We start from the raw sequence: 27,381 nt of genomic DNA, 5'->3' as shown, positions 1-27,381 counted from the left end.
TGGCTAGAAACATTTGGTGGGGCCCTTCTGGCTCAGAGTCAATGGCCTAAAAGCAATGCCGTCCCTGGGCACAGTCTTTTCCATGACAGGGGAGATGACCTGCAGGGCCCAGCGGGAGGAAGATGTGTGCGCCCACACAGGTGGCTGCCCACGTGCCTGTTCATACCTCCTTGCACTTGTAGTATGTATGTGTGCCCACGTATGTTTTCTTTTCTTTCTGGACTGCCCCATAGCTTTAGCTCACATAGCTGCATGGGAAGGGGCTTGGCTCAGGGAGCTGCTGTTACTGCCACCACTGCCGCTGGTACTGAGAGCATCCGTCTTTTCCACGTGGCATGCTGCTGCTTGCCCAGCTTGTCCATCTCTGGGAGTGTGGGAACCTGGAGCGTGAGGGCAGCCTGTCCACCCCACCCTGGCAATGGGGTTGAGGTGAACATCTTTTGTTTTTGATTTTGGTATCAAGGCCCAAACTCATGATCTTGTGCTTGCCAGGCAGGTGCTGGGCCACTGAGCCCGAGGTGAGCATCTTGACAGTTCCCCGAAAGACCAGTAGACTCTTTATCTCCATGTTCAGCCTTGATGATTGCTGGGTACATCCCTGAATGGAGAGAGTGGGCTTTGGAGCTTTCCCGGTGCCAGGCCACACTGACCATTTCACATCTCCTTGGGACGTGGTGAGTGGCTGCTGGGCTGGACTGCAGAAGCAGGGTGATGCTCCCCATGTCAGCTGCCATCTGCCCCACCGTGGCTTCCCTAGAGTCCCTACTCCTGAGACCAGGTTTATATTCCCAAAATGTCTGACCCAGGACTGGTTCCCCTTTATGCTGTCCACATAGTCCCAAAGCCTTAACTCCTCAGTAAGGAAGCCCCCTCTGGCTCGGGCTGCACGGTACAGTGTGTGTGCCCCCATCACTTACAAGGACAGTGATTTTGGGGTGACTACAGACGACCTATAATCTGTATCTCCCAAGGTCAGGACGTGGCCACCACTGCACATACGGGGTCACCTGTTAGCAGGGCTTTGGACCCTGTGAGGTATGCAGGGGGCTGAGGGTGGCAGCCAGATTTGGGTCTGGAGTGGATTCCATAATCCATTGAGTCCACACATGCATTATTTTTCATTACCTGATTTTAAAAAGGTTTGTCAAAATATATGCAGTGTAAAATTTGCCATCTTAGGGCCAGGGACACTTAGCTCAGCGACACAAGTGCCTGCCTGGCAATCACCAGGTCATGAAATTTGATCCCTGGTACCAAAAAAAAAAAAAAAGTTTACCATTTTTTGCTTTTAAACTGACCAGGCTGTGGCATTAAGGACATGTACCATGCCGCATAACCATTTGCAGAATCCGTTCCCAAAGCCTTTAGTTCACCCCAGATGAAGTCTGCATTCAGTGAGTAACGCCTAACAGGTGTTCCTCTCCCCAACCCAGCCTCTTGAAAACCTGTAGTTTGACTGCTCTAGGTATCTCACATAAATGGAACCACACTGTATTTGTCCTCTTGTGTCTGCTTTTTTCATTTAGTGCAATGTCTGTAAGATTCATCCATACTGTATTGTAGCATTGTTAGAATTTTATTCCTTTTTAGGGCTGTTCCATTCTATATAGACACTGAATTTTGTTTAGCCATTCATCTGTCAGTGGACACCCAGGTTGCTTCCATGTTTTGGTCATTGTGAATAACATGACTATAAATATACGTGTACAAGTCTATTTAAATCCCTGCTTTTGGTTCTCTAGGGTACATACTGAGAAGTGGAATTGTGGGGTCCTATGGTAACTTATGTGTACCGTTTCCCTCTTAGTTGCACCATTTTACACGTTTACACCAACAATGCATGGAGAGTCCAGTTTCTCGGCATTGTCATCAACTCTCGTGCTTTTTCGTAAAGCCTGTGGTAGGAGCCAGTCTAACCTTCATAGAAGAGATGATCTTAGAGCGCTTTTCTGACCTCAAAATGGTGTGTGGATCTTTGGGTCTTTGGAGAAGGATATCTGGCCTAAGATTGCAAAGGTGTGTCTTGCATTCTTTTGTAGAAAATCCAAGAGGCCAGTGTGGCTGAGCAGAAGAACAAAGGGGGGCCGTAATGCCCACAAGGTGAGGTCAGCGAGGGTGGGGAGGATGCAGGGAGATGAGGAGATGGGCACTGCCATTGCAGGTTTAAGCTGAAGGGCAATGTGATTCTGAGCCACATTTTAGACTGATCTTCTGGTTGCTTTGCACAAGGGACAAGTGTGGAAGCCAGAAAGCACCCAGGCGTCCAGGTGCGAGCTGGCATGGAGAGCACTTCTCAGGGCTGATGCTGAGTCTGGGGATGGGCACAGCTCAAGGAGCGATCCGAGGCACCAGAGGGAGATCTGTGGATCCACACATGGGCACCTGGTATACAAAGTGTTAAGTTTCTCAAGACAGGAACAATAAAACTCTGAGCTCAGCGTGGGGCCTGTACAGCAAGTGTGACAAGCAGGCCTGAGGTGTGGAGCGATGCTGGCTCCCAGGTTGTGAAGCTCTGCCCTGGCATCTGACTTTGCACCCAGTCATAGGCATGTCTTTGTGGGAGTCTTCTGGGGTTGGCTGTGGTGAGAAGAAGGCGTAATGATGTCCTCCCCCAAAGTCCCAGCAGAGGCAGATGCCAAGCCTCACATTTTGACATTTTCCCTGAGACCTTTGGCTCTGATTGAAGGGGTCTGGGTCATCCTTGGCATTTTCTGGAAGAGAGGTTGGTGCCCTCCAGTAACGGAAGAGCCGAAACATAGTGTTAACCTCTTCTAAAAATGTGTTAGCACCTTATGCATATTATTGTATACAGTACTCCAGCCACATTGTGAGGACAGTTATCTCCACCTCTCTCTAAGGTTCAGGTAAAAACGTAGGCTCACACCCAGTCATAAGAGAAGTCAGGTCAGGGTGGACTCCCAGCAGGCTCTCCAGCCCCCTCTGGTACCAGTCAGGCAGCTCCTGCTCCTCTCCTCTCCCGGGACCAGCTCTTGGCCTGGTTCCATCATAGGAGGCTCAGTGTGAGAGCACAGTGCATATGGAGCACAGAGTCATCCTTAGCCTCTCTCATTTATTCCCATGTGGAGTAGAGAGTGTATTCATCTCACTGCATTGGAAATGGAGGCACACACAGGTGCTTGCCTAGGGCTAGAGGCGAAGTTTGTGTTGTGTTGTGAGTGGAGGAAGGATAGGGCCAGAGGAGAGCTGGGAACCCCAAGCCCTGGTACTGTGTTCTTGTCTGGTTTTAAAGAGGGTGACTCTGCCTGGTGTCTGACTCTGGGGAGGAGGGCCAGGCCAGTTTGGAGAACATGATTTTGGCTATCAGGGCTTATGCAGTGGCCCTCTGCACTGGCCCTCGGGAGGCTCAGGATCCACAGTCCCCCGAATGCCAGCCCCTCAGAACATGGCTGTGTGGAGGACAGGACTTGAGCTGGGGCACAGGGCTCGAAGTCACTTGTCACTCGCTTCTTTCAACTCCTCCCCCATAGTGGCTCCCCTGGAAATGTCTGTGGTTCCCAGTCACACTGAAGGCATTAGGAATTGCACCTGGGATTTTTCCAGCTTATTTTTTCCTTTGGGACAAAAATGTGTTCAAACCTGGACTGAGGATTACTGAGAAGTCAGGCGATGAAGTCCCTAATTCCCTGTAATGAGGCTTCATTAGGAGCAGCTCTCATTTTGTTGGGAGAAGGAAACTCAGACCGTGAGACGTCTGGTTGTGTCCTTTGGGGTTGATCTGCATTCGTTATTTGTCTTTGTGTCCTTGCGTTGAGTTGACATCTCTTTTGGGCCTCAGTTTCTTCAGTAAAGTGGGAATATTTTATGACGGCAGGTGCGAGGTCAGAATCCACAGTGTTAGGGAAAGGAAGAGAGAGGTACAGCTGCAGAAGCCAGCCCAGGCCATCTCTCTATGGCTCACAGTCTTCTTAGGAGCTGCCTGGGACCTGGGACTCTGGTTGGGTTGCTCGACTTTGAAACCTTCCATCTGCGCCTGTAAGGCTGTCTGCCCTGCACTCCTCTTCCCCTGCTCCTCCTCCCCACTCCCCCTCCCCTCCCACGCAGCAGCCACCGCCAAGTCCTGGACAGAGCTCTCCCAGGCAAATTTCTCAGAAACCCACTTGGGCTATAGCTCCTGTCCAGAGGAGGCATTAGGTGTTTCAAAGGGGCGGAAAGAATCGCCCGCAGCCATCTGGACAGGAGCTGGTAGGAAGTGATGGCCCCCAGGGAAGGCTCTGTCCTCTACAGTCCTTTCAGCAGCAGCCCACCCTGTGCCAGACCTACCCCAGCTCCCTGGCTTCTGCCCACAGAAGACCAGGTGTGACCGTTGAAGTGGTTTTGAGGGCCCTGTGCCCCTCGCTTGCATGCGAGTGAGAGTGAAGGTCCAGCCCCAGACTGGTCTGTGAACTGAGTGTCTTCCTCCTCCATCACCCCCAACTCCTACAGCACAGGAGTTCTTGCTCAGAGAATTTCAGCCCGAGTCCTGGACACCAGGGTAGGTGTGCTGAGGGGGAGACTATGACACAGGAGCAGTAAACCAGGCCCTTGCACAGCGTTGGGAGCTCGGCCAGGGAGGCTCTGCCTTGGAGCTGCAGGTGACTTGATTTAAATTAAGTGATGTCACTTGCATCTGAACATCATTTTTCATCTTTCCTCTTTGATCCTGTGCTAACCCTGGGCAGTGGGGAGGAGTTGATTCTCAGTATCTTCACCTTACCTTTGGGGAGGCAAAAATACAGAGACACAACTAAACATGTTTGTGGACATGCAAGACCACTGCTAAAGTCAGGGCCAGGGCCTCGGCCCATGCGAGGCTCCCCCTCTGTCAGTCCTTTGGCATCTCTGGGCAGTGGCTGGGATGCAAACCTTGAGTTTGACACTCAAGTGTGGCCTCCCCAGGACAGTGTCAGGATGCTGTAGGCTGGGGCCAACTGGGCCATTTGGCACTTAAAGAGTGAGCCTACAGGAGGGCAGTATACCATGACACGGGCTCACTTATCATCTCCCTCCTGTTTTCTTTGCCTCCCATGACCATCCAGGAGACACCTTGCCAATGTCTGGGAGGCCTGGCCTTCTCCTTGAGGGATCTCTGCTCTGGGACATTTGGCTTCCTGGTCAGTGTGTTGTCTCAGGTCAAGGAGAGATGAGCTGCTGGCCAGTGTAGGCTTGGGGTCGCTTCAGGACTCTAGAGAGAAGTCGCTTTAATTAGGAACAGTTTGACAGTGGAGAAGATGTGTTTTCCATATCATTCCCTTTTCATGGGAAGACTGTGTTCCCAAGGCTTCCTCACAGCTAATTTGTGGCCTCGTGACGGGGATTTAGCCAGTGGAATGTGATCAGAAGCCATGGATACCAGAACACGCTGCCAGGCCAGGACCATGGAGAACTTCTTCTCTTCCCTCGGCTTTCTCATTTCCCCTTTCAAGATGGCCCTAGAGGTCACATAATCTGCATGGCACAGCCACAGAATGGATCCGAGTCATCTGGGCTGTGCCACGAAGCCACAAGGTCAGCTACTGGGATTTGGGGCTTATTGTTATCATTACTGTATTATTACTGTTTTTACTGTGAGGTGGCCTGGCCTTTTGTGATGAACAGGGACCCAGTGCTGCACCTGCTCTCCACAGCCTGGCAGGGTGACCTCGGATCCTGGACCTATCTGCTCCTCTAAACCAGTAGGGCATCGCACCCTCGGGGGCTGAGATTTGGTGAGGCTGTGCAGGTGAGAGCTGAGTGAACAGGCTGGTGCTGGTTCTTGGTGCCGTGGAGAGGACTGGCTCGTGGGCTTGGGGGAAGGAGGCAGGCAGGCGACTGCTGTGCAGTAACCTCACGCATCTGCAGATTTGTTTCCCAAGCTTTTGGTTACTCGTAGTCAACCTGTGATCTGGAAACGCTAAATGGAAAACACAAGTTGGAAATAAGTAATTTGTGAGTTTTAAATACCTTTTGTTACAGTATACTGTTGTAGTTTTACCAATTTATGATTAGCTTTTTGTTAATCTCTTACTGTGGCTAAATTATAAGTAAAAATGATTATAGCTGTGCATGTATAGGAAAAATAGATGATGCAAGGTTACATGCTGTCTGTAGCTTTAGGCACCCATGGGGGCCTAAGGACACATCTCCCAGGTAGTACCTGACTGTTTCTTAGCTTTATTCGAGTACTTCCTCTCCAAGCCGTGAATAGCTTTGGAGGCTGCCCAGAAGCTCCTAACTGGTGTAATCTGTTGCTTGTTTGATCTTTCCACCATTCATTTATTTCACTCACTCAGGCAGTACTTCCTGAGCATTCATCACCTGTCAGACACTATGCTTGAGTCTGAGCATGCTAGGCCTTACCCTTCGGGGTGCATTGTACTCTGAAGGAACTCACACTGCCCACAGTAGATGTGGCTGTCCTCAACAGTTGGTTAAGTGGCCCCTGGAGGCTGGTAAGCAGGGAGCAACTTTGCAGGGTCAGAGAAGGCTTCTCAGAGGAGCCGAGTGTGGGCTGGAGGAAGAGTAGAAGGTGAGGTTTCCCTGGGAGAAGAGTGAGTCGTGTTGTCAGAGTCCTTCAGTACGGAGCAGGAGTTGAGGTCAACCGTGGTGATGGTGACAGGTGGCTGAGAGGAGGCTGGGAGGCGCAGAAGTGGCCCATGACCCTGGCCTGCAGACAGCTGAATTCAGGAGTCTGGATTTTCCCTAGCAGACTTGGAAGTTATCAGAGTTCGGGAGGAAATGTTTGCTTTATCAGATCTGTGTTCTGAAAAGACTGTCTTGGCTGTTACGTGGCACTTGGTTCCTGCCTGCACAGAGCATGTCAGCTGGAGATGGGTGGGTGGGCGTGAGGTGAATGTGTGCCCACCTTCAGCTCCCAGTCCTCACTGGGATGCAGCTCCTCATCATCCCTCTCTGCAAAGAGCAAAAGCACCCAGCCATGCCTAAGACACCGGGGGATGCAACTTCCCGAGGAGGTGACGGGAACTCACCAATACCACCCTAGTTCTGGGAAGCGTGCTTCTGGGAGAGAGGAACTATGGTCTAAAATTAGGCTTTGGGAATGTTTTAGTGAAACTAGTTCCTGCCCTCCCTTCCTTTATGAAGGCCCTTCCTCATTTCCTCCCTCCTGCCAGCCTGGCTTTTGTTCTTTAGCCCCATCCTTCTCCTGGCCATTGATCCCCTGGGGGCTCCTGGGGCTGAGGTCAGGAGTCTGTGGTTATGCATTTCATGCCTCACGTTTGACTGTGGTTTCTGCTAAGCAGTCTGTATGCTGAGGCCTTTGTGGGGGCTCAAGGAACAGGTATCTCTTTCTAATGACACCATACTCAAAAATATACAGTCTAGGATGAGGGGCCTTGGCCTTGAACAGAAAGAATTTACAGGCTTTAGGAGAGATTCTGGTTTTGCTCACAGAAGCCAAGGTCTGGAGCTCACTGTAGTTCCCTTTAGCTGAAGTACGGGGGCTTTGGCTTCTAGTCTCTTGGTATTATTTTGCTGTTCCGAGCTAAGGGTGCCAAACTGAGGGCAAACTTAGTCCAATTCTGCTGAACTTGATTTGCCTCAGCGCCCTACCACAGCCGCTGCCGTGGAGAGCAGGCAGATCACACATGCTTGGTCACAGCCACGAAATAACTGAACTTTTAAACCTCACACCACTATCCCCACCATGACTCCTGTCACCACTCCAAAGGCCTGTGTGGAACCCCAGCTGTGGGGCTGCAGGCCAGACTTCCTGGGTGTGAGAGCCTGTGGATCTCCAGGACAGACCACAGAGGCTGACAGGTGAACAAGGTGCTACTCCTTGAAGTGTTGAGTCCTTCGTGGTGGCTCTGCTCAGCCTCTCTGCTGTCCACCACTAGGCAAGGGCCCTGTTATGCATGCCAGAATGTGAGTATGCCCAGCACATTGTTGACCTTTAGCAAACATCGAAGGACAATACTGGCCTGATGGACGCCTGCAGTCCCTCTGACCTTCCAAGCGCTCTTGGGACAAAGTGGACAGCAGGCATTTTTCTCAAGCAGGCAAGATGACACTTGCTGAGTTTGGATTGTGACTGCCTGTCATGCTTTATGCTGCTCTGAGAACTGGGAACATAGGCCCCCGGCCAGGACAGGTGGCCAAGCCCATTAGGGGCTGGGTTGTTGATACTTTGATGACTGGTGGGGTGTAGGTAGTCCTCAGAAAGGACACCTTGCTGAGAGCCCTGATGCCTGGGATTGCAGGGAAGTGGACCTCAGAAGGCTCAGGGCCTGGCTTCTTCTTTGTTTGTCGTCCCCCGAGGAAAAATGAGCCTGTGCTTCCTTCTCAGAGGCAAGAGTGTTTATATTTGCAGATCTTGACATGTGCAGCATGCTTCCACATGCACGAACTTGAAGATAAATAAGGCCCCTGGTTTGGATCCTTTGGTAGTGAGTGGACACTAACCAGACCCCATTCACTTCCCCTCAGAACAGATGTACTGTCCTTGAAGACTGGAGGAGGGGCGGAGGTGTCATCAGGAGGGAGGGGGCTAAAAGCCGTGATCTGTGGGACTCGGGCTGCATCGCGGGGTGGGAAGAGCAGAACTTCACAAGAGGAGACCCTAGAACAGCGACGGCAAACCTGCAGAGCTTTCAGTGATGTAAACAGCCCTCCGGGGCATGCATGCCATAGGCTTGCCACGCTGCTCTAGAACCACCGTTGGACTGGTGGTTCCCAACTCTGTACCCTGAGCTCACCGTCTGCCTCATAATTGGTGCCTTCCTTGGCTTTTCCATCTCAGTCAAGGAACCCACGTGCTTTCAAGTTTCCTGGGACTCGGGCAAGTCAGTCCACATCCCTCAGAGGGTCTCGTGGGTTTACCTTTGCAACCCCACCTCCCTAATGCAACAGAAGCTCTGGCCTAGAGACCCAGACTCCTGCTGAATGCTGCTGTGCTTGTCCGTCCTCTTTGTGACTGCAGACCGATGGGCCTTCTGGGTGAAGGCATTGTGGCACAGTGGTGGTTAAATCATGGTTTGCAGAATTAACCCTGGCTCAAGTTCCAGCTCCGTCACTTCTCCACATGTCTGTGTGGCCTTGAGCAAGTTGCTTAACCTCTCTGTACGTCACTCTCCTTGTCTTTAAAATGGACACTCTAGTTGCACCCAGCTCATAGGGTGGTCCTGAGGATTAGATGAGGTTATACCTGCTCAATAGGTAGGAACCATCGTCAAATAATCACATGGCAGAGGGTAGTGGAATTGTGGGCCGCCTCCCCATGGGAGGGCTGAGTTCACCTGAGGAGGTGGATATCCCCAGTAATTTATAGTTACAGTGATTTACAGTTTTGAATAAAGAAAGGAACTTGGGTTGTACAAACCAGTGAGGAAAAACGAACTAAGGGAGGCCAGGAAAGGCCCCTAAGCCTTCTTTATGTGTCCATTACTGACCTCAGGGACTTTTGTCCGCCTCAGTTTCTTTGAAGCCTTTCCTTACCACCCTGCCAGGTCCATCTGAGGAGCAACCCCAGGCTTACCCTCTCCCACAAGAGAGGCCCAGATATGGCCTTTGGTCAACTTTTGCTTCTCTGCTGTCTGCTCTGTGGCAGTGCCAAAGGTCTGTCAAACAGGGAAAGAGGGTTCAAATCCTGCACTGGCCCAGGACAGCCTGCACTTGCTGAGAACTTCCCAAGTGGGTCACAGCATTTATCTTCTTCAGTAAGGCACAAGCTTGCACACACCCCTCAGTTCCCTGCTTTGAGGTGAAGGGCGCGGGAGCCTGCACAGTTGCCTGCCATCCCCAGCCCAAAGCCTCAGACAGGAGAGCAGCCCTGTCCCTGGCAGGATGATCCCCACTCCTGGAACCTGCTGGCCTTCATGGCTGAGGGGGTCTAGGGCTTTGCTCACAGGAGGTGTGAGGTGGCATCTTTGTCCCCAGCTCTTGCTTAGCCCTTGGCCTGGGCTGGCTGCCACTCACAGTGTCCTGAGGCTCTGAACCAGAACTGGTTTGGGTCTGGACCCAATTTCACTGGAGGACCCTCTGGTGCTGCATACCACTCTGTGCTTGGTGTGGCTTGGCTCCTGAAAAATTCGCAGTGTTCCTATGTTCCCCAGTTCCAGGGGGGCTGAGATTGATCAGTGGGGCTACCAGTGTCTCATTTCTGCTGTATCTAAGCCTAAAGAGGTGGTGGAGGAATAATTGCTTCTCTGGCACTTTAGATCATTGCCCATTTAATCCAGCACCACAGTCTCTACGCAGTCCTTGAGGAGAAGACTATGTCATCCCTATTTTACGAGAGAGAATCTGAGGCTTTACCACAGTTTTTTCTCAGTCCTCACCACTCAACAGTAAAAGGCCCTGAACTTTCATCCTCCCAAGCCAGAACCCTGTTCCTTCCCTCACTTCTCACCGTCTCGCTGAGATACCGCAGAGCCCTCTCCCTTTCCCTCCCAGTGCGGAGAGCAGCCACCGTGCTTCCTTCCGTCAAGGCTCCAGCCCCTCCGCCTGCTTTGTCTCTGATGGGGTTCTGGATTCAGGCCCAGTTTGTGTCAGGACCACTGGCCAGAAGCTTCCCGCTGCTCTTGGAGTGGCCCTTGCATTTTTGCACTTCAGCCCTGTTGGCTTTTCCTGGGCTGTGTGGGCCTTGTGTGTTGTGGCTTCTTCTACACTAGGGCATGGGGTGGGGGAAGACAAGAGGCGGGCTGGGGCTGCCACCTGCAGGCTCAGATCTAGAAACATCTGCTGTTTGCACGTGTGTTAGTGAGGATCAAGGCGAAGCTACTCACACCACCAAGGCACAGTGACTTTAAGAAGACGAGCATTTACATCTCTCTTGTGTCATCGTTCTGAGGTGTCTAGGCACATGTTGGGAGGCTGCTTGGTTAGGTGGGACTGTTCCGCCATCCCCAAGGACATTATCCTCATCTCTATGAGCAAAGCTGGGGTTGAGACCTGTAGTCCACAAAGAAAAGTAGAAGGGAGTGCTGGTCCAGTTGGGGGTGGCCCTTGTGTGAAAATGGAATAGGAGATGACATCGAAGCTGTACCTCCCACCTGGATTCACACCCCTGAGCAGCCTGAGCAGAGCCTCACGGCCATCGCTGGTGGCAAGGCAGGCTGGGCAGTGTGGTGCAGCGGGGCAGCCAAGTGCTTAGTGAGGGCATGCTGCTGAGGAAGGGAGGGAAGATGATTTTAGGTGGGTGCCGAACAGTGTGTGCCAAGGCCTTTAAGAACTCACCATTTTTAAACAACAAGGTTCATCTTACCATGCACTCTAGGGGGTGGAGGGTTATGTGGCGATCTGTTGTCCATCAGGGGGCTTCAAGTTGAGAAGACATTTCTGCAGTGGAGGGTGCACCTGGGGAGGGCTGGTCTCAGGTAAGTGCTTGCCGTGCTCTTCCCCTTGGTGCTCTTTACAGACTTCCACGGGAATGGCTGAGTGCAGTCCACTGGCCTGGGGAAAGTGACCTAGCATTTTGGTTTTTTTTAAATTGGTACTGGGAATTGAACTCACGACCACACGCTTGCAAGGCAGGCGCTTATGCTGCTGAGCTAAATCCCCAGCCCCCAAGACCTAGCACTCTTAATTCCTAGTGCTAGTGGCTGCAGTGCCTGTCCTGGTCTCCCTTACCCCTTGCTGGCAGCACGGCTGAGGTGAGTAGAGAGTAGGGTAGAACCTTCTGGATTCTGTCATGCAGAAGGCCCCTGGAGTCCTAGGTTCTCAGTACCTTGGGGACCAACCAAATACCAGGTTCTGTTGTCTTCCCATTTTATTTCAGAAGGAAACCTCATGGGGCCCTGGTGCTGAGGAAGTGGCTAAGCCGAGCTGCCCTGGAGAGAACTGACCCTCAGCAGTCCCTGTCCTTCCAGCCTTCGCTGTTCTCAAGCCTCACCCTGAGTCTCATTCCCACATCATCCCTTCTGCAGGCCCAGCCAGCTGGCAGGAGTCTTGGGGACACCACTCACAGCCTCCCAGCTCCCTGAGCAGCAACTGTGTGACCCACGCCCGGGGATGCACAGATAGGTCATGTGGCTCATCTTCCACATGGCCACCATCCCTAGCACTTGGTGACCACGGCAGCTAGTGCGACCTTCATTTGTCCATCTTGTGCTTACCTGTGACCCAGGTCTGGGCATTCCTGAAGATGGGGACCCTGCCCACCTCGTGTTTCATGCTTAGCTCCAAGGCAGCAGTGATGGGGCAAGGGCTGTCTTCTGCTGTGAGCTGGAAAGTGCTGGGGCTCAAAGGGGCTCTGCACCATTTTCTCATCGGATAAGGATTTACCTGTGTTGGTGATGTGTCAGCCTTTGTTTTGGATGATTGGGGACACAATAGTGAGCAAGGAATCTTGGCTGACTCTTCAGGACTTTCATCTGCTTCTCACTCATCCAGGCCTTTGGCAGTGCTGCTGGCTCTGCCCCTAACCAACCAATAAGATTACATTGGTGTCTGTGCACACGTGGGCGTGGGACTCTGATGGGTCACAACAGGGCTGATGCTGGAGTCTCCTGACTTCCAGCAGAGCTCTCTGCCATCGTCTCTCTCTGTCTCTTTCTCCCTCTGGGGCTCCTGACAGAGCTGGTGACCATGCTTTGTGTGAGCAGCTCCCCCCACGGTGCTCCAGGGCTGTGAGGTCTAGACCCAGGCACAGGGCAGCCTCACCCATGCACCCAGCTCAGTTTGCTCAGTTGGAGGTTACGTGAGCCACTGAGAGGCAGTTTTACTTTCTCTTTAGGGATGGTTTTTTTCTCCTTCCAAATTTGGCCAACCTAAAACAGACCCAGAGGTGAGGGCTGGAGAGAGGAGGATAGCATGGGTGGCTGGCAAGGTGAGTGAAGGCGAGGGGATGGGAAGGCTGGGGAAAGAACCACACTTTACCTGTGTGGGGTGTTCAGGTGGGGTTGTTCCCTCCCTCCCCTGAACCCTTCCCCTTCCCCTACACAGCCCACATCAGCTGTCACGCAGCTCACTAAGAACAATGAGAGCTTGTCTGACTTTCTTGGAAGGGGAGGAGGAAGCAAAGAGCGGGGAAAATGTGTGTGTGTGTGTGTGCGGGCACACACACAGGGTGGGGTAATTGTTCTTCAAGATGAGATTTTGGAAGGGAGAAACTTTACTGTACTTGGATTATAAATAAACTTGCAGCCCACAAATCTTCTTGCCAGGCCACAAAGCAAACTTTCTCATGTTGAGCTCTCACCCTTGTGGGAGAAGCATTTTGTGGTGGGCAGAGTTACTGTCCATCTTCTCTGGAAAGCCTTTTCTAGGTACTCCCCTTGAGTCTGCCCCCATTTGTCCCCCCCCCCCCCAATTATCCCTGTCGGAATGCGCTGCTTCCCACGCTGCTGGGTACCCCTGCATGGGGCTGAGGGCCTGAGGCCGGGCATGGCCTTGCTTAGACTCTGAAGGACCCCAGCTTCCTCTGGGATTCCCCGTGTATCCAGCACGGGTCAGACAAAGAGGGGAGGGAATTCTCTGTGACTTCCAGGTATGGCTGTGGGCCTTAAAGCTGTGGCGTGCACGCTGCAGTGCTGAGCCTTCCACTGAATTTCAAGAGACAGGCAAAGGAGACTGGAAATCAGAATTTCAGGAAAGTGATGGCTTCATTGGCAACAGAATGCAAACTGTCGTGTTGAGCAGCCAGAGACTCCGACCAGGGTCTCTCCACAGATTTTATGGATGAGGACACTGCAGTCCCTGGGAAATGGACTTTCCCAGCGCCACAGTGCTCATCATTTGCAAATCCAGGGTGAGTGAGAACTGGGCCCCTCAGTTCTCAAGTTTGCTGCCACATTTTCCCCAGACATCTATGCATCTCTTTTTTGCATAGTTTTAAATCCATATGCTCTCCTCAAGCCCCCAAGCTTCGCTGCCTGCTAGAGAAGTTGGCTTTTAGTTTGATCATCCATCTAGACAGCCCTAGAGTCCCCGTCCTCACATCCCACATTAACCCCTTGCTTGGGGGCTGCTCTTCTTCTCTTTTTTTTTAAACTTTTTTTTTTTGAAGGTAGTAAAATACAACAGAACAAAGCCAATTGAGACAGTGCAGTGAAATTGGTACAGAACTTCACAGCAGGTTACCGGGATAACGGCAATAGGTATCACAGTACATCTCATTATCATCACAATAGTTGTTCTTTCAATCACGTTTAGCAAAATAAAATGAAGGACAGAACCTTATAGAAATTATCAAAACAGAATATTGAATAGAACAGTACCATTAATCAGAATAAAGCAAAACAGTAGTAAAAATATTTGCCTTCAAAAAGATAGTAGAAGGAAATCCCCCTTATTTACTATATTGCATATGATCAACCTCCCAAGAGATGCTCAGATCTCTGGTTCCCCTTTGCTAAAGGGGGGCAGGGGAAGTGGCATGTTTGACTCTCAGCCCATGCACCAGGGGTCTAGAAGTGTGATTCACTGGTGTAATCATTTGGCTTCTATCTTCACCCCTTTGTACAGGCTCACTATTGCTTAACAGGGAGGCAGGTTGATTGCTTGGTTTCCCAGTGTCCTAAGTTCCAACATGGTGCGGATCTCAGGAGACCCTGGTAGTTCTCCCCCTGAAGGGGCCGCAGCCTCCTCTTCTCTTTCTCAGCCAGGCTTGGAGCTCCCTTTCTGCAGCTCTCTTGCTCTCTGTCTCTCTGTCTGTCTCTCTCTCTCTGTCTGTCTGTCTGTCTCTCTCTCTCTCTCTGTCTGTCTGTCTCTCTCTCTCTCTGAAGAGTAGGAAGAATTTATTGAGGGCGAGAAAGCTTCTGTCTGAGAGGGATAGAAAGGGTCCCAGAAAGTGGGTTGCCCACCAACCCTGATTCTCAAGGGTGTTTATTGAAGAAAACCATGAGATGAGATGGGTTTAAAATAGAATAGAACTATAACCAACCAATAAGATTACAGGTATAGTCGCTTAGGTAATATTGACCCAATGGCAAATCATAGGATAGGTGTGAGGAGAACAACATATGGTCAACTAATAAGTGTATAACAATTGTAGTCACCTGGCTGATATGGATTAAGTGGGGATCAAATGGGGAAACAAGCCAGGTAGCAAGTGCACAAGGGATGGACAAGGACTTTCCAGGAAGGGGTGGGTTAAGCAGGTTTGGGCCTCCACCCCTAAGTGACTAATGCTAACTTAGAGCATCAATCACTGCTGTCCATCCCTAGGGGAAGTATATAGGTGAGTAGTTCTTTTTCATGAAGCCTGCCCTTCAGTGAATTCGTCTTCAGCCACAGTTGTCTTCTGCACTGACCTTTTGAGGGCCCAACCTTATCTGACTGCCTATAACATTTCTACCTAACTTAGCTATCTATAATGTTCCCCGCCTCTGAAGAAGTACCCCTAACTGCCATGAGGGGACAAGGCATGAAGACCAATCTGGCTACTTGCAGCTGAAGAGGATCATAGTTGTGACTGACTGTCAGAGATGCTCCACAGAGAGTGTATCTAAAGACCCTCAGTAGATGCCAGGCATTCTTGTTTTGGGTACACACACAGCTTTAGGTCTAGAGGAGACAAGGCCACAGGAGCAGTTAAATATGCATGGGCCAAGTAATAAAATTAATGGGATTTAAATTGAGTACAGCTAACAAGGTTTTCCACCAGTAGGAGCCAGTAATCGCTTTCCATAACGAGAATAAGGAGAAGGTCCAGAATGTGACATGTCATTAATCTGTCATCTAATATCTAGAATGGCTACTGAGATATTAGTAAAAGAATCAGGAATGTGCACACAACATTCAGCTTTTATAATTGCCCTGGGCTGCTTTCAGAATATCTAGTGCCATCTGACTTTGGAGGATGGCTTGCCTCATTAATTTTACTTCTTAATCAGGAGAGAGAGACCCAGAAAGGGGTGGAGGTAGAAGGCAAATGATTATACCAGTGCAACACACTTCTAAACCCCTGATCCCTTAGGTGGGGCAAGTTTGCAGATTTGCTTGTAACCATACAAATCCCAGTGTGCATCTTTCTGTCCATCTAGGGGGTGACCATGGCCACAAATTGGTTCCACAGGACCAATTAGTGCCACTGGGGGCTTTCCGTCTAATTCTGGGGTGATGAAACCAGTTTGTTGCAGACCAGTCTTCATCATGTAAAGTTATTGTGTGTGTACACTGTTTGGGGCAGGAGTTGTCTATCTGAAGTATTTAGTAGAGTTAGGTCAACGAGAATAGGAATCATTGTTCTGTTCCCAATATAAGAGGGCTTTTCTACTAAGATGTCCTATAGTGGGGGCTAAGCATAAATAATCATCCCGTATCTAAAAACAGCCCTCTTAAAATCCAAGGAAGCAAGAAAAAAAAAAGAAAAAAAAAATAAAAACAGCCCTCTTGGTATTTATAGCTGTTGACTCTCAGGATAGGGTGCTTTTATTTAATAGAGGTCCTGTAAGAGACTTTAAAGAGGCTTCAGTGGCATTGTTAGAAAAATATTCTATTATGTCTAGGATCATTAAGAGTGTGGTTTACAGGCCACTCAGCTGCCTTGTAACGGTGGGATAAACTATGAACCATTGAACTCTTTCTTAACTCATCAATATAGTTTTGTAGTTTATTCCAATCATCTCCTTGAAGTGGGGATACCCACCAATCAAGTCCAGATGTACTGGATAAGGGGAGCAAGCCACATAGCCAGCAGGATATTTGTTGTATTCCTTGTACCCACTTTAGAAAGGAATTGCATTCTTCCTTAAGTGATAAATTGATTAGTAAAACGGCTAAGAGCAACATCTTAGATTATGTTTCTGAAGACTCAATTTTTTTCTTGAACAAGAATCTCAAGTCTTGTCTGGGTTCACAGGAATATTCTGTGATGTTGCCCACACTCAGTTTCTGGTTCCCAGGACTTGGTTTGGGTGTGGTGTATCCAGGAGCCCAGGCCTGCTACTTTAACTGATGATCTTCTGTCCAAATATGGTGACTTCCAAACGATATAGGGGAATGAAATTCCCAACCTGCTTGATGTCTGAAACACTGAGTTTGTGTTCCCTAAAGTCAAGGTGAATTCTAGGAACAACAGAGGTTGAGTAGGAATAATTTATTGAAAGAAAGAAAGCTTCTATCTGACGGGACAGAAGGGGGCCTGGAAAGTGGGTTGCCTGTACAGTTCTCTTTTTGATCTCTCTACTTCTGGCATCTTCCTCTTTCTTGTCTCCTCCCAGCTGTCAAATTAATCTTCCCAAAGTACAGCTCTAATCATATTGCCCTGGTGAACACTGGCAGCATTCAAAGTTATAATAACAGAACATGCTTCTGCTGTAATATTAAGTGAAAAAAACAGGATTCCAAATTATGTAAACAGCAAGATCACAGCTTCATGAAAGCAAAACAAAAAGCCCTGAGTAGATTAAAAAAAGAAGAAGAAGGAGGAGGAGGAGAAGGAGGAGGAAGAGGAAAGGAATAAAAGGAAACGTGAAGTGTTAATTCTGGTTGTCTTTGACTGGTCAACGGTTTTTGTTCTTTCCTGTGATTTTGAAATTTTCTATAACGAAGGCACATTTTATGATTGGAACAACTAACATGCGTCTTATGTTTTGGAAATACAGCCGTCAGGAGTTTGGAATGCCTCTGAGTCTTGTACCAGCTTCTTATCCTGGCACAGAGCTGGTGCCAGGTGATCTAAACGTGTCCTGCCTTGGCCCAGGCCAGCCTCACTTCAGTGTCCCACTCCAGCCCCCTGGGCCGCCCGGCACTCCCCACGCAGCCTTGGGCTCTTCTCTCTCCACCCCTTCATTCTAGGGGCCTGCCGCCTGCCCGCTGGCCTCTGCCTCTCTGCCTTTCTCTCCTCCGTGCAGCCTTCCTCCTCCTTTGGCTCGGTGTGATCCTTTTTTGATTTGAGGCTTCTCCCATTTGCCTTTCTACCTGGCTGTGTAGGTGTTTGAATTCTCATCTTATCTCTGCCCGTAGAAGAGATGTTTCTCTAGCCATCCATGTGAAAGCAGGTGGTCTTTTCCTTTATACAAGTTTATCATTTTTTTCTACATACAGTAGAAATGTTGGAAAGTAGTCAGTGGTCTAAAGAATATACTCTTCCCCGTAGAAACATTCTGACACTGTTAACATTTTAAATCTGTGCTTTGGAAACTTAGGATCACGCTGGATGCATGGTTTCATATCACCCCACTCTCCACCAAGTGTTATATTTTTAAAAATCACCCCTGACATTTCCTTCCCAAAAAAACAATTTAAAGGCTTTGAGACATTCCACTCTAGTGTGCTCCATAATTTATTTAACCGTTCTTCGATTGTTCAACATTTAATTGTTCTTAAATTTTTAAGTTGATAATCATTGCTGGGCATAAAACCCTATCCAAGCTACCAAGGTTTCTGCAACATAGACTTTCAGGAGGGCGCTGACTTACTGGGTCAAAGGATGTAAACATTTCTAAGATTCTTCAAATAGATTGCCAAACTGCTTTCCAGAAAGCGTCTACCAGTTTGCATCCCCACTGATAGCGTGAGGGTGGGTGGGGAAGTCGTTCCGTTGTACTCTTGCCAACTCTATTACCGTGAACCAAAAAGCTTTGCTATTTTAATAGGCAAAATGTTGTTTGTATTTTTTTGCTTACATTTCATTTCATCTCACATGTTTGTTAAAGTCATTTGTACTTTTACTTCGAAAAGCTTATTCATCCATATTACCCATTTTTAAAATTAAATTTTGTCTATTTCTTGTCTATTTCTGCCCTTGTCTTCTATTATAAAATGTTTATATGTTAGGGGTATCATCTCTTCTTGCCATTTTTTCCCAAATTGAATGTTTGGGAAATTAACTTGATGATAGAGGTTGGAGACTGTGGAGACTTTGGTGTTTAGTCTTCTTAGCCACTTCTGTGCCTATGCTTTTACCAGCCCGGTGTCCTGCAGGACAGAGGCCAGATGAGCAGCTCTCAGGTTTCCCAGACACCCAGCAGGGCCCAGCTTAGGTCACTCAAGCAATGTTTATTGAATGAATTAAGAGGCTCTCTTGTTCATGTAATTTCTATTACCATGAAAGCAGTTTCTGTATGGGGTGCACACACAAAATGTGAGGTCTCCCCTACGAATAGTTAACAAAATACAGTAAAAACAAAGTGTGCAGTATGTTTACTTCTCTCTAAAGGCTCAGCTGTGCAAGGTACAGAGTGTATTACCTCACTTGTCATTATTGCTGTTTGCTTTATAAATTTAAGGGAAGCAAAAATCACGAGATATCACTTCCTCCACTAACATGACTATCAGTAGACAAGTGTTGGGGGAGCTTTGGAGAAAGTGGGACCCTCATACATTTCTGGCTGAAATGTAAAATGGTACAGTAGCTGTGGAAAATAGGCAGGCCCTCAAAATATTAAATGTAGAGTTACTGTGTGACTCAGGGATTCCTCTCTCAGGATTGTATTGAAAACATGTATTTTTGCAAAAACTTGTACACAAATGTTCATCATAGGAACATTATTCATAATAAACCCAAAGTGGACTCAAATGCCTGTACCTAATGGAAGAGAAATAAAATGTGGTAGATCCATACTATGGAATATCAGTTAGCCATTAAAAAGGAATAGCCCACGTCACCACGTGAATGAGCCTTTAAAAAAAATCATGCTAAGTGAACAAAGGCAGAAGTTACCTATTATATTATTCCATGCATTAAAATGTCCAGCATGGGCAAATCCATAGAAACATAAAATAGATTAGTGGAGTTAGGAAATTGACAGTGACTAATGAGTGTAAAGGTTTCTTTCAGGGATGCTCAGAATGTTCTGGAATCAGTGATGATGATTGCATAACCTTGTGGAAACACTAAAACATTGAGTTGTGTAATTTAAAAGAATGGATTTTATGGTAAATGAATTACATCCCCATAAAAAAAATAATGAGGAGCAGTTATCCTGGCGTATGCCTGGGCCTCAGTAGGCAGCAGGAGTTCCTCAGAGAGATGTGTTGTGGAGGTGCGGCCTCAGGATGCCCATCGAAGCTGGCCGTGGCTGGGAGTTGTCCCTAATCAGCACTGCTTTATGTGACCAGAATCTATGAAGAAGGCCTGAGGCACCCAGGACCAAGGTGAGAGACAGTTGAGTGTCCTTTATTAAATAGAAGACAACAAAACTGCTCCTAAATTAAGTTGGGGTAAATAACAGTGGAGCAGCCTGAGCCCTGAGCTCAGGATGGAGCTGTGGCCTTGGTGCCCGAGCCTGGGTCCTCCTTGGAAGGAGGGCACGCTGCCACCTGACCATTTCTCTGACAGGCATGTGATGAGGCTGACATGAAATATGTCATGTGAAAGCATCCTGGAGCCTGGAAATCGCTCTGCTCCGTTATTAGGAAATACTTGCTTTTACTCACATTTTGGCTTATTTTGTTGTTCCCTAGAAACATTTGGTTTTGTTTTTGAGGTGCTGGCATTTGAACCCCAGGACCTTGCTCATGCTAAGCCAGCCCTATACCACTGGGCTATCCCTGAAACCTCCCCTAAAAATGTATTAAACAAATATTCCTTAGAGCTTTGCTCATATTTCAGGCCCTGAATTTAGTAACATTAAAGTTTCATTAATCTACATTATACTTTAGGATTCGATTGTAGATCAGTGTTTTCCAGAGATAGTAAATTAGCTGTTGCGGCCAGGATAGGCGGTGAGATGGAGAATGGTGTACGATGAGGCTTTTGGGACACCGTGCCGGCACAAAAGTTTGGTCATGGGGGATCCTGGCGGGTTTTTGAGTAGAAAGTGTGACTTTAAAGATGTCCCTCAAGGATCTCTGGCATGGAGGCTGGAGGTCCTCCAGGAGCCAAGCAAAGCTGTCAGATTCCTAAGCTGGACCCCAGGGCAGCTCGTGCCTCTCTGGAGTGAGAGGAGATCTGTGGGGCTTGTTCCTGTTTCCCCACAGCCCCGGGCCAGAGCTCACTGTCTCCGTGAAGGACCTCACACAAAACCCCTAACAGAGATGCTGTGACGTTGATCACCAGAAATACATAAAGGCATCCTGATTCTTTGTAAAGGAACATTCTAGAGGTGTCAATATGCTTTTTAAAAATAGTTTAAAAAGATGTAGTATTTTTTAAAAAAGATATTAAGCACCTAATTGAGCGTGATGCAGTATACAAGGACCTGTGCTGATACATCTTCTAAGAATATATAATTTAAGCTTATTTTCCCCTGCTTTATTTTGCTTTACGTCTTAATGGGATTGCACTGAAGTTCCCTGAGCTTCCCACGAGCACCGTGAGGGACAAATGAAGGCTGGTGTGGGAGGAAGGCGCTTCTGGCAGCTTGGCTGCTCGTTTTATTTGGGACTCGTGTGGTTGGTAGCTTTGTGTGTTTGTAAACTAGGAAGGGCCTGGACTGGGGAGGATTTGTGCTTGTAGTTAAAGCCAGGGAGCACACACTTGAGGGAGAGCACCTTCTCGTTTTACACACTGCACTAGGAGAACTGCCCCCCAGCCCTGGGGTCCCCCAGTCCTGGGTGGTTGTAGAAAATCGCCTTCCTCTTTGGCTTGCAGTTTCCGGGGCTGGTTTCAGACTCTGATGTATAAGGTCTGTTTACTTCCTGGCTGGTGGCAGGCGCCCCCAAGGTGAGGAATCTGGAAGGGACGTGAGGTGGAATGGATGCTAGGCCACCTGAACACGCTGGGCTAAGGGACAGAGGGTGGCACAAGTAGGGGAAGCAGATGTGGCTTGAAAGTCTTGCTGTTTGGATTGCCAGGTAAAATATGTGTCATTAAAATTTCAGATAAATAGCTGATAGTTTTTTGAAGTAAAAATAGATCCTATATATTACATGGGGTCTACTACAAACATTGTCTGAAATTCAAATTTAACTGATCCCCTCATCTCTGTGCCGAATCTGGTTCCCTAGGGCATCCTGAGTGCTGTCACTACCACTGCCGTCCTTGTGAACAGATACCTTGCCAGAGGTGGCTGATTCTGCCAGAACAGGAGCCACAGAAAGATGCAATCTGCACGGGGCTCTTTCTCATCTCTCCTCCCTAACTCAGTTCCTTCTAGTCTAAATCTGTTTCTCTTTGTCGTGCACCTTTTGCAGAACCCAAAATCAGTGAGCTTATCTCAGGATGCTCAGATTGGACTATGGTGTCTAAGGCCAACTTCTTGGATTTCTTTGATTTCACCAAGGAGAGGCTGCACAAACCCAATCCCTCACCTGCTGGACCCAAATCAAATCTGCAGACTGAGGGGAACCAGAGATTGGAGTTCAGAAGTGCTGGGGTTTGAGGAGCATTAAATATGCATAGGTACCTACCTTGGATTTGACCTCTGAGGACAGAATTCCGAGCATTCCCCCTCTGGTGAGGTTTCTCCTGGAGCCATCCTGGGACCATCCACAGGGCTGTGTGAAAGCGGGTGGTGGAGTGTCCCTGGAGCTGAGCTTGCTGGTGGTCCGGCTCTTCTAGGTTCTGTTTGGCATGGGTGTGTCACCACGCAGCATCCCTTTCTTCTGCTTGTACACACACACCATGTGCTCACCGTGTGTCCTGTGCGGCTCCTATGGGGAAGACTGAACCCTGCAATTAGGCCATGCTGTGACCCTGCTGATGTGGTCCAGAGTGAAGGACGCATGTGATTCCTTACTAATGGAGTCACTTGCACAGGACAGGGCTTGTCCTTGAGTATGTCCACTTCTGGGGCCGTGGGAAGAGGCCAAGGTGTGAGAACATGTGCGATCTAGACTCCTTCCCAGGTGTCTGTAAGCAGAATGCCACCATGTATTCTGTACCTCATTCTCTGTTTTCAACCTGAGTCTGCTAGGGGGCCTGAACTCCTGTGAAGTCTGGTGCATGGATTCCTGCTTTTCAGCAGATGCTGTAAATGCACGCATGTGCGTGCCTGCGTGTGTGTGTGTGTGTGTGTGTGTGTCTGTGTGTATGTTACTCTCTTCCACTTTTAGGTGGAATGTATTGAAATCCCACTTGCTCTCTCAAACTCCAGCACCCTTGTGCTTCTTTGGGTTCTGTGTTTAATGAATGGCACAGGATCACCGAGGCATGCCAAGCTTAGTAAGACCATGTGGACCCCTATTGAGTTACTACACAGCATTTGACTGGATTTGTACCTCCTGATTCTATTGGTCTTTTGGCTGCAGGAAGAGTCGGGTTACAGCAAGAGAGACCCAGAGGATTAATGCAGAGCTGGTGTAGAAGCTAGTCGATAATCACCTTGGCATTGTGTCTCAAAAGCAACCCCAGCTTCTGTGTGCCCTCAGAAAGAGGAAAGGCCACCTTTCCCTATACAGCCAGCTCTTCAGACCCTCTTCTCTACTGTCCTTTTTTTATTAAGATAGTTTATATGCAATCAAATTCACATTTTTAAAGTGTGTAGTTCCGTAGCTTGCACAAATGCATGTAAGCAGTAGCCACCAGCATACTTGAAGTCCCATCACTCCAAAGGGTTTCCTCTTGCTGCCTCTTTGTGGCCACTCCTCATCCCCCAAAATAACTGATCCCACAGTTTTGCTCTTTCCGGAGTGCCTTAGAAATAGAATCAAATGGTTCTAGTCTTTTGAGTCTGGCTTCTTTCATGCAGGCATAATGTATTTGCGATGATCCATGCCATTGTGTGTATCAGTAGATTTTGTAGCTGAGGAGTTAGTCGTCCATAAATATTCACTAACATGTTTTTCTGTCAGTGTAACTTTTCATTCCATTTGAGTAAACACCTAAGAGTGAAGTTGCTGGGTCACATGGCAAGTGCGTATTTAACCTTCTGAGAGACTGCTGAACTGCATTTGAAAGTGACTGTACCAGCGCCCATTGCTATTAGCCAGGGATAGGGTTCTACATGTTCACAGTGCTTGGCACTGCAGATCCCTCCCCTCCCCTTCCCTTCCCTTCCCTGTTCTCTTCCCTTTTCTTTTTTCTTTTCATTGTTAACTGGATTTATCTTTAGTGTTTTTTACATTTCCATCTGTCTGATGGCTAATGAAGGTGAACATCTTTCCATGTTTCTTGGTCGTTATGTCTTCTTTGGTGAACCATTTCATACCTTCTTTGGTGAACCACCTATTCAGGATTTTTTGCTCTTTTAAAACATAGGCTGTTCATTTACTAATTGTCAAATTTTAAGAGTTCTTTTTGAATTTGGGGTACAGTGCTTATCAGATATGTTACTTGGAAATAATTTTTCCCATACTGTGGCTTGTTGTTCCATTATTATTATTATTTAGTACCACTTGTGCCACTGACCATTTTTTTTTTTTTTTGTCTTTTTCCTTTTTATTAGTACCGGGGATCGAACTCACGACTGCCTGCTTGCAAGGCAGGTGCTTATGCCGCTGAGCTAAATCCCCAGCCCCAGTGTGCCACTGATCTTAATCCCCAGTTTGTTTCATATCTTAAGTCTCTCTCTCTCTCTCTCTGTCTCTCCCTCTTTTCTTTCCTGAGATGGGGTCTCACTGTGTTACTCATGCAAGTCTGAGCTCATGTCTCAGTTACTGGAGAAGCTGGTTTTTGATGAAGTCCAGTGTATCTCTTTTTCCCTTTTGATCATTTGTGTCTTGGGTGTGATACCCAAGAAATCATTGCCTAATCCAGTGTCACAAAAATGTATTTCTATCTTTTATTCTAAGAGTTTTATAGATGTGCCTCTCACATTTAGATCTCTGATTCATTTTGAGTTAATTTTTGTATGCAATGTGAAGTAAGGGGGCCAACTTCATTCATTCACACTAGCTAACGAGTTATTGAAGCATCATTTGTTGGAAAGTCTGTTCTTTCCCCCACTAAGTTGTCTTGGAATCCTTTCCAATTCACCAGCTATGGGCTGGGAATGTAGCTCGGGGTTAGAGCACTTGCCCAGCATATGTAAGGGACCTGGATTCAATCCCTAGTACTCCTTCCCTGACCCCATCAATTAGCCGTGAATATAAGGTTTTATTTCTGGACTCTAAATTCCATTCCATTGAGCTCTATCTCTATCCCTATGCCAGTAACACACTGACATAATTACTGTAGCAATTTAGAAAATCTTAAAATTGAGCTGTGTCTTCCATCGTCATGTTTTTCAGTTATTTTAGCTATTTTCATTGCTTTGATTGTAGTTGTTTCATCTGTAGATCAGTTTGGGGAAATTTGACATCTAAAACAATATTATCAGATAATATGTGTTTTCTACCACTTGGTATATATAAGTCCCTTTTTATTTAGGTCTTTTAAATGTCCTTCTGTCAGTGTTCCCTAGCATTCAGTGGACAGGTCTTGCACACATCTCATTAGATTTATCCTTTACATGCAATTTGGTGTGTTTGGGTGCTATTTAAATGCTACTTTGACATTTTTCACTTCTTGTTCACTGCTTATGGACAGAAATACAGTTGCTTCTTCTTATGCAAAGAGCAATATATGGCAATACAATTGCTTATATCTCATGACGTTTCTCAACTGGTGTGTTAATTCTGGCAGTAGTTGTTTTGTAGATTCTTTGGGGTTTTCCACATAAACAATCAGGTTATCTCTAAATAGTGAGTTTTATTTTTTCTGTTATAGTTTTTATGTGTTTTCTACCTTGTGTTTTATTGCATGGTCCACAACCTCCACTACAGTGCCGAACAGGAGTGGACAGGACATCACCTTGCTTTTTTCTCTGTTCTAGCCGAAAACAGTCTGTTAAATATAACGCTAGCTGTAGAAGTTTTTGTATATGTCATTGACCAGATTAAGGGACTTTCCTTCCCCTCTTAATTTGGTGAGTTATTTTTTTTTAAATATGGATATATGTCACATTGTCAAAAAGATTTAATAACTTTTGAAATAAGCATATAGTTTTCCCATTTTAGTGTATTAATATGGAGGAAGTGATTGATTTTTGAAATTGAATCAGCCTTCATTCAGGATAAAGCTCACCCAGCGCATCGTGTTATCAGGCTGTCCTTCTGAGGTGTAGGTCCGTGTTCCCTCCATCCAGTTTCTCCTGTCTCTATTATCTGGTACCTTTGTCTCCCCTTTCAGCTCTCCCCTAACTAGAACACCCCTCATTCTTCGCCTCCTTATCTCTGTCTCCCCTTACCCCTTGATTAGCAGTGTGTAGCAACTTTCCAGAGGCCTGTTCCAGTTTCTGTGCAGTAGGAATCTCCCTTGCTTGTCATAAACAGGTTTTCCTGAGCCATGTGTTTACATCAGTGATGGGATTCCAGATGGGATGGGTTCAGGTGGGAGGTGGTGGGACCTGCAGGTCAGCAGTCGTAGCCAGCAGACATGGTAGGGCTGGGCCTCTGGGCATCTTCCCCTTTCACATGGGCACATCCAGGAGGCGTTCTTCAGAGCATTCTCCAGCCAGGAGAGAGCCAGACTTTAGAGTGAGAGACAGTCTCTTTCTCTTTATAAACCAGGACAAAGGTCATGGTTACAGCCAGGGTGGCACTCACAGGGCCTGCAGACCAGGGCTGATGGAGGACATTGGTGATGGTCAAGACCACCGCTGATCTGTGGTGGGGGAAAGCCTTCAACTAGAATGTAGACCCAAGGCCAAGCCAGAGCCTAGGTTCCAGAGACGAAGATGTTCTTAGACAAGAGTGTGGGAGTCACTTTTTGGGCTATTGCTAAGTGCCTTAAATCCCACAGGATGGCTTTTCGGGTTCTAGCCAAGTATCTTTCTCACCTCTGGGTTCCTTAGCCAACCCAGGTTCCCCAAAGGATCACGGGGCCTCAGTGGGAGGTGTGGGGATGACTGATGTTGGCTGCCTGGGGTTGGAGCTGAGTGTCAGATTATGAGGAGAAGGAGAGGGGTAGCTCAGAGCCCCCCAGCCTGGAATCCTGGGTGTCTTTGTGTGACTTTCATTCTGCTAGGCCTAAAGCTCGGTAAGGACCAAAGTCAGCATGCTCAGATCCCTGGGCACTTTACCTGCCCAGACTCTGAAATGTGCTGCATAAACTTGTTTCTGTGGGATGTGTTGTATTGTTTTGTTTACCTTTAGCTTTTCAGTAAATTCCTCTCAAAAAAAGTACCCACATCCTTGTCTCGGCTGACCGAAAAGGTGCTGTTGTTCTACACACACACATCTCAGTTGGCTTGGAGAAGGGGTTGGTGAGGAGCAGAGGAAATGGCAAATGGCCGCAGCCTGTCTGGGGTTGTCAGGGCGCCTTGGGGTGGTGCAAAAGAGGGATGGCTGGGAGGAAGGAGCGGAGGATGCTGATCTCCACGCTGGACCCCTTGTCCGTCCTACATGCTCCAGACTGTTGAGCACAGAGCTGGGTTTGATGGGGATCAGCATGTCCTGGGTTCCTGGTAGCTGATCTCTGAGACTAATCAGCCAAGGCTACACTACAAAAGAGCAGCTCTTTGTACCAGTCTGGACTCCACCACACTGTCAAAAAAGAAATCCAACCGCCTTCAAACAACCTTCCTTGCATGCTCCTGCAGCCTCCAGCAGACCTTTTAACTTTTGCTGTCATGGATGCATTCCGTATGTTTACAGTTCAGCAAGTCTGTGTCCTTAGGGCCATACTTTATCATAGGC

At 48.0% G+C, this 27,381-nt stretch overlaps 1 protein-coding gene across 3 annotated transcripts in view; it reads left to right on the top strand.

Moving 5' to 3' along the window:
* The window catches only part of Adcy5 (adenylate cyclase 5), a 136,148-nt gene that overhangs the window by 56,347 nt on the left and 52,420 nt on the right, over positions 1-27,381 (top strand). The gene's annotated exons all lie outside the window — the stretch shown is intronic.

This window comes from Cavia porcellus, unplaced genomic scaffold (genome assembly GCF_034190915.1).
Source record: "Cavia porcellus strain 051 isolate PalLab524CR breed Dunkin Hartley unplaced genomic scaffold, mCavPor4.1 scaffold_15, whole genome shotgun sequence".
Lineage (NCBI taxonomy): Eukaryota > Metazoa > Chordata > Mammalia > Rodentia > Caviidae > Cavia > Cavia porcellus.
This window is presented reverse-complemented; position numbering and strand designations above follow the sequence as displayed.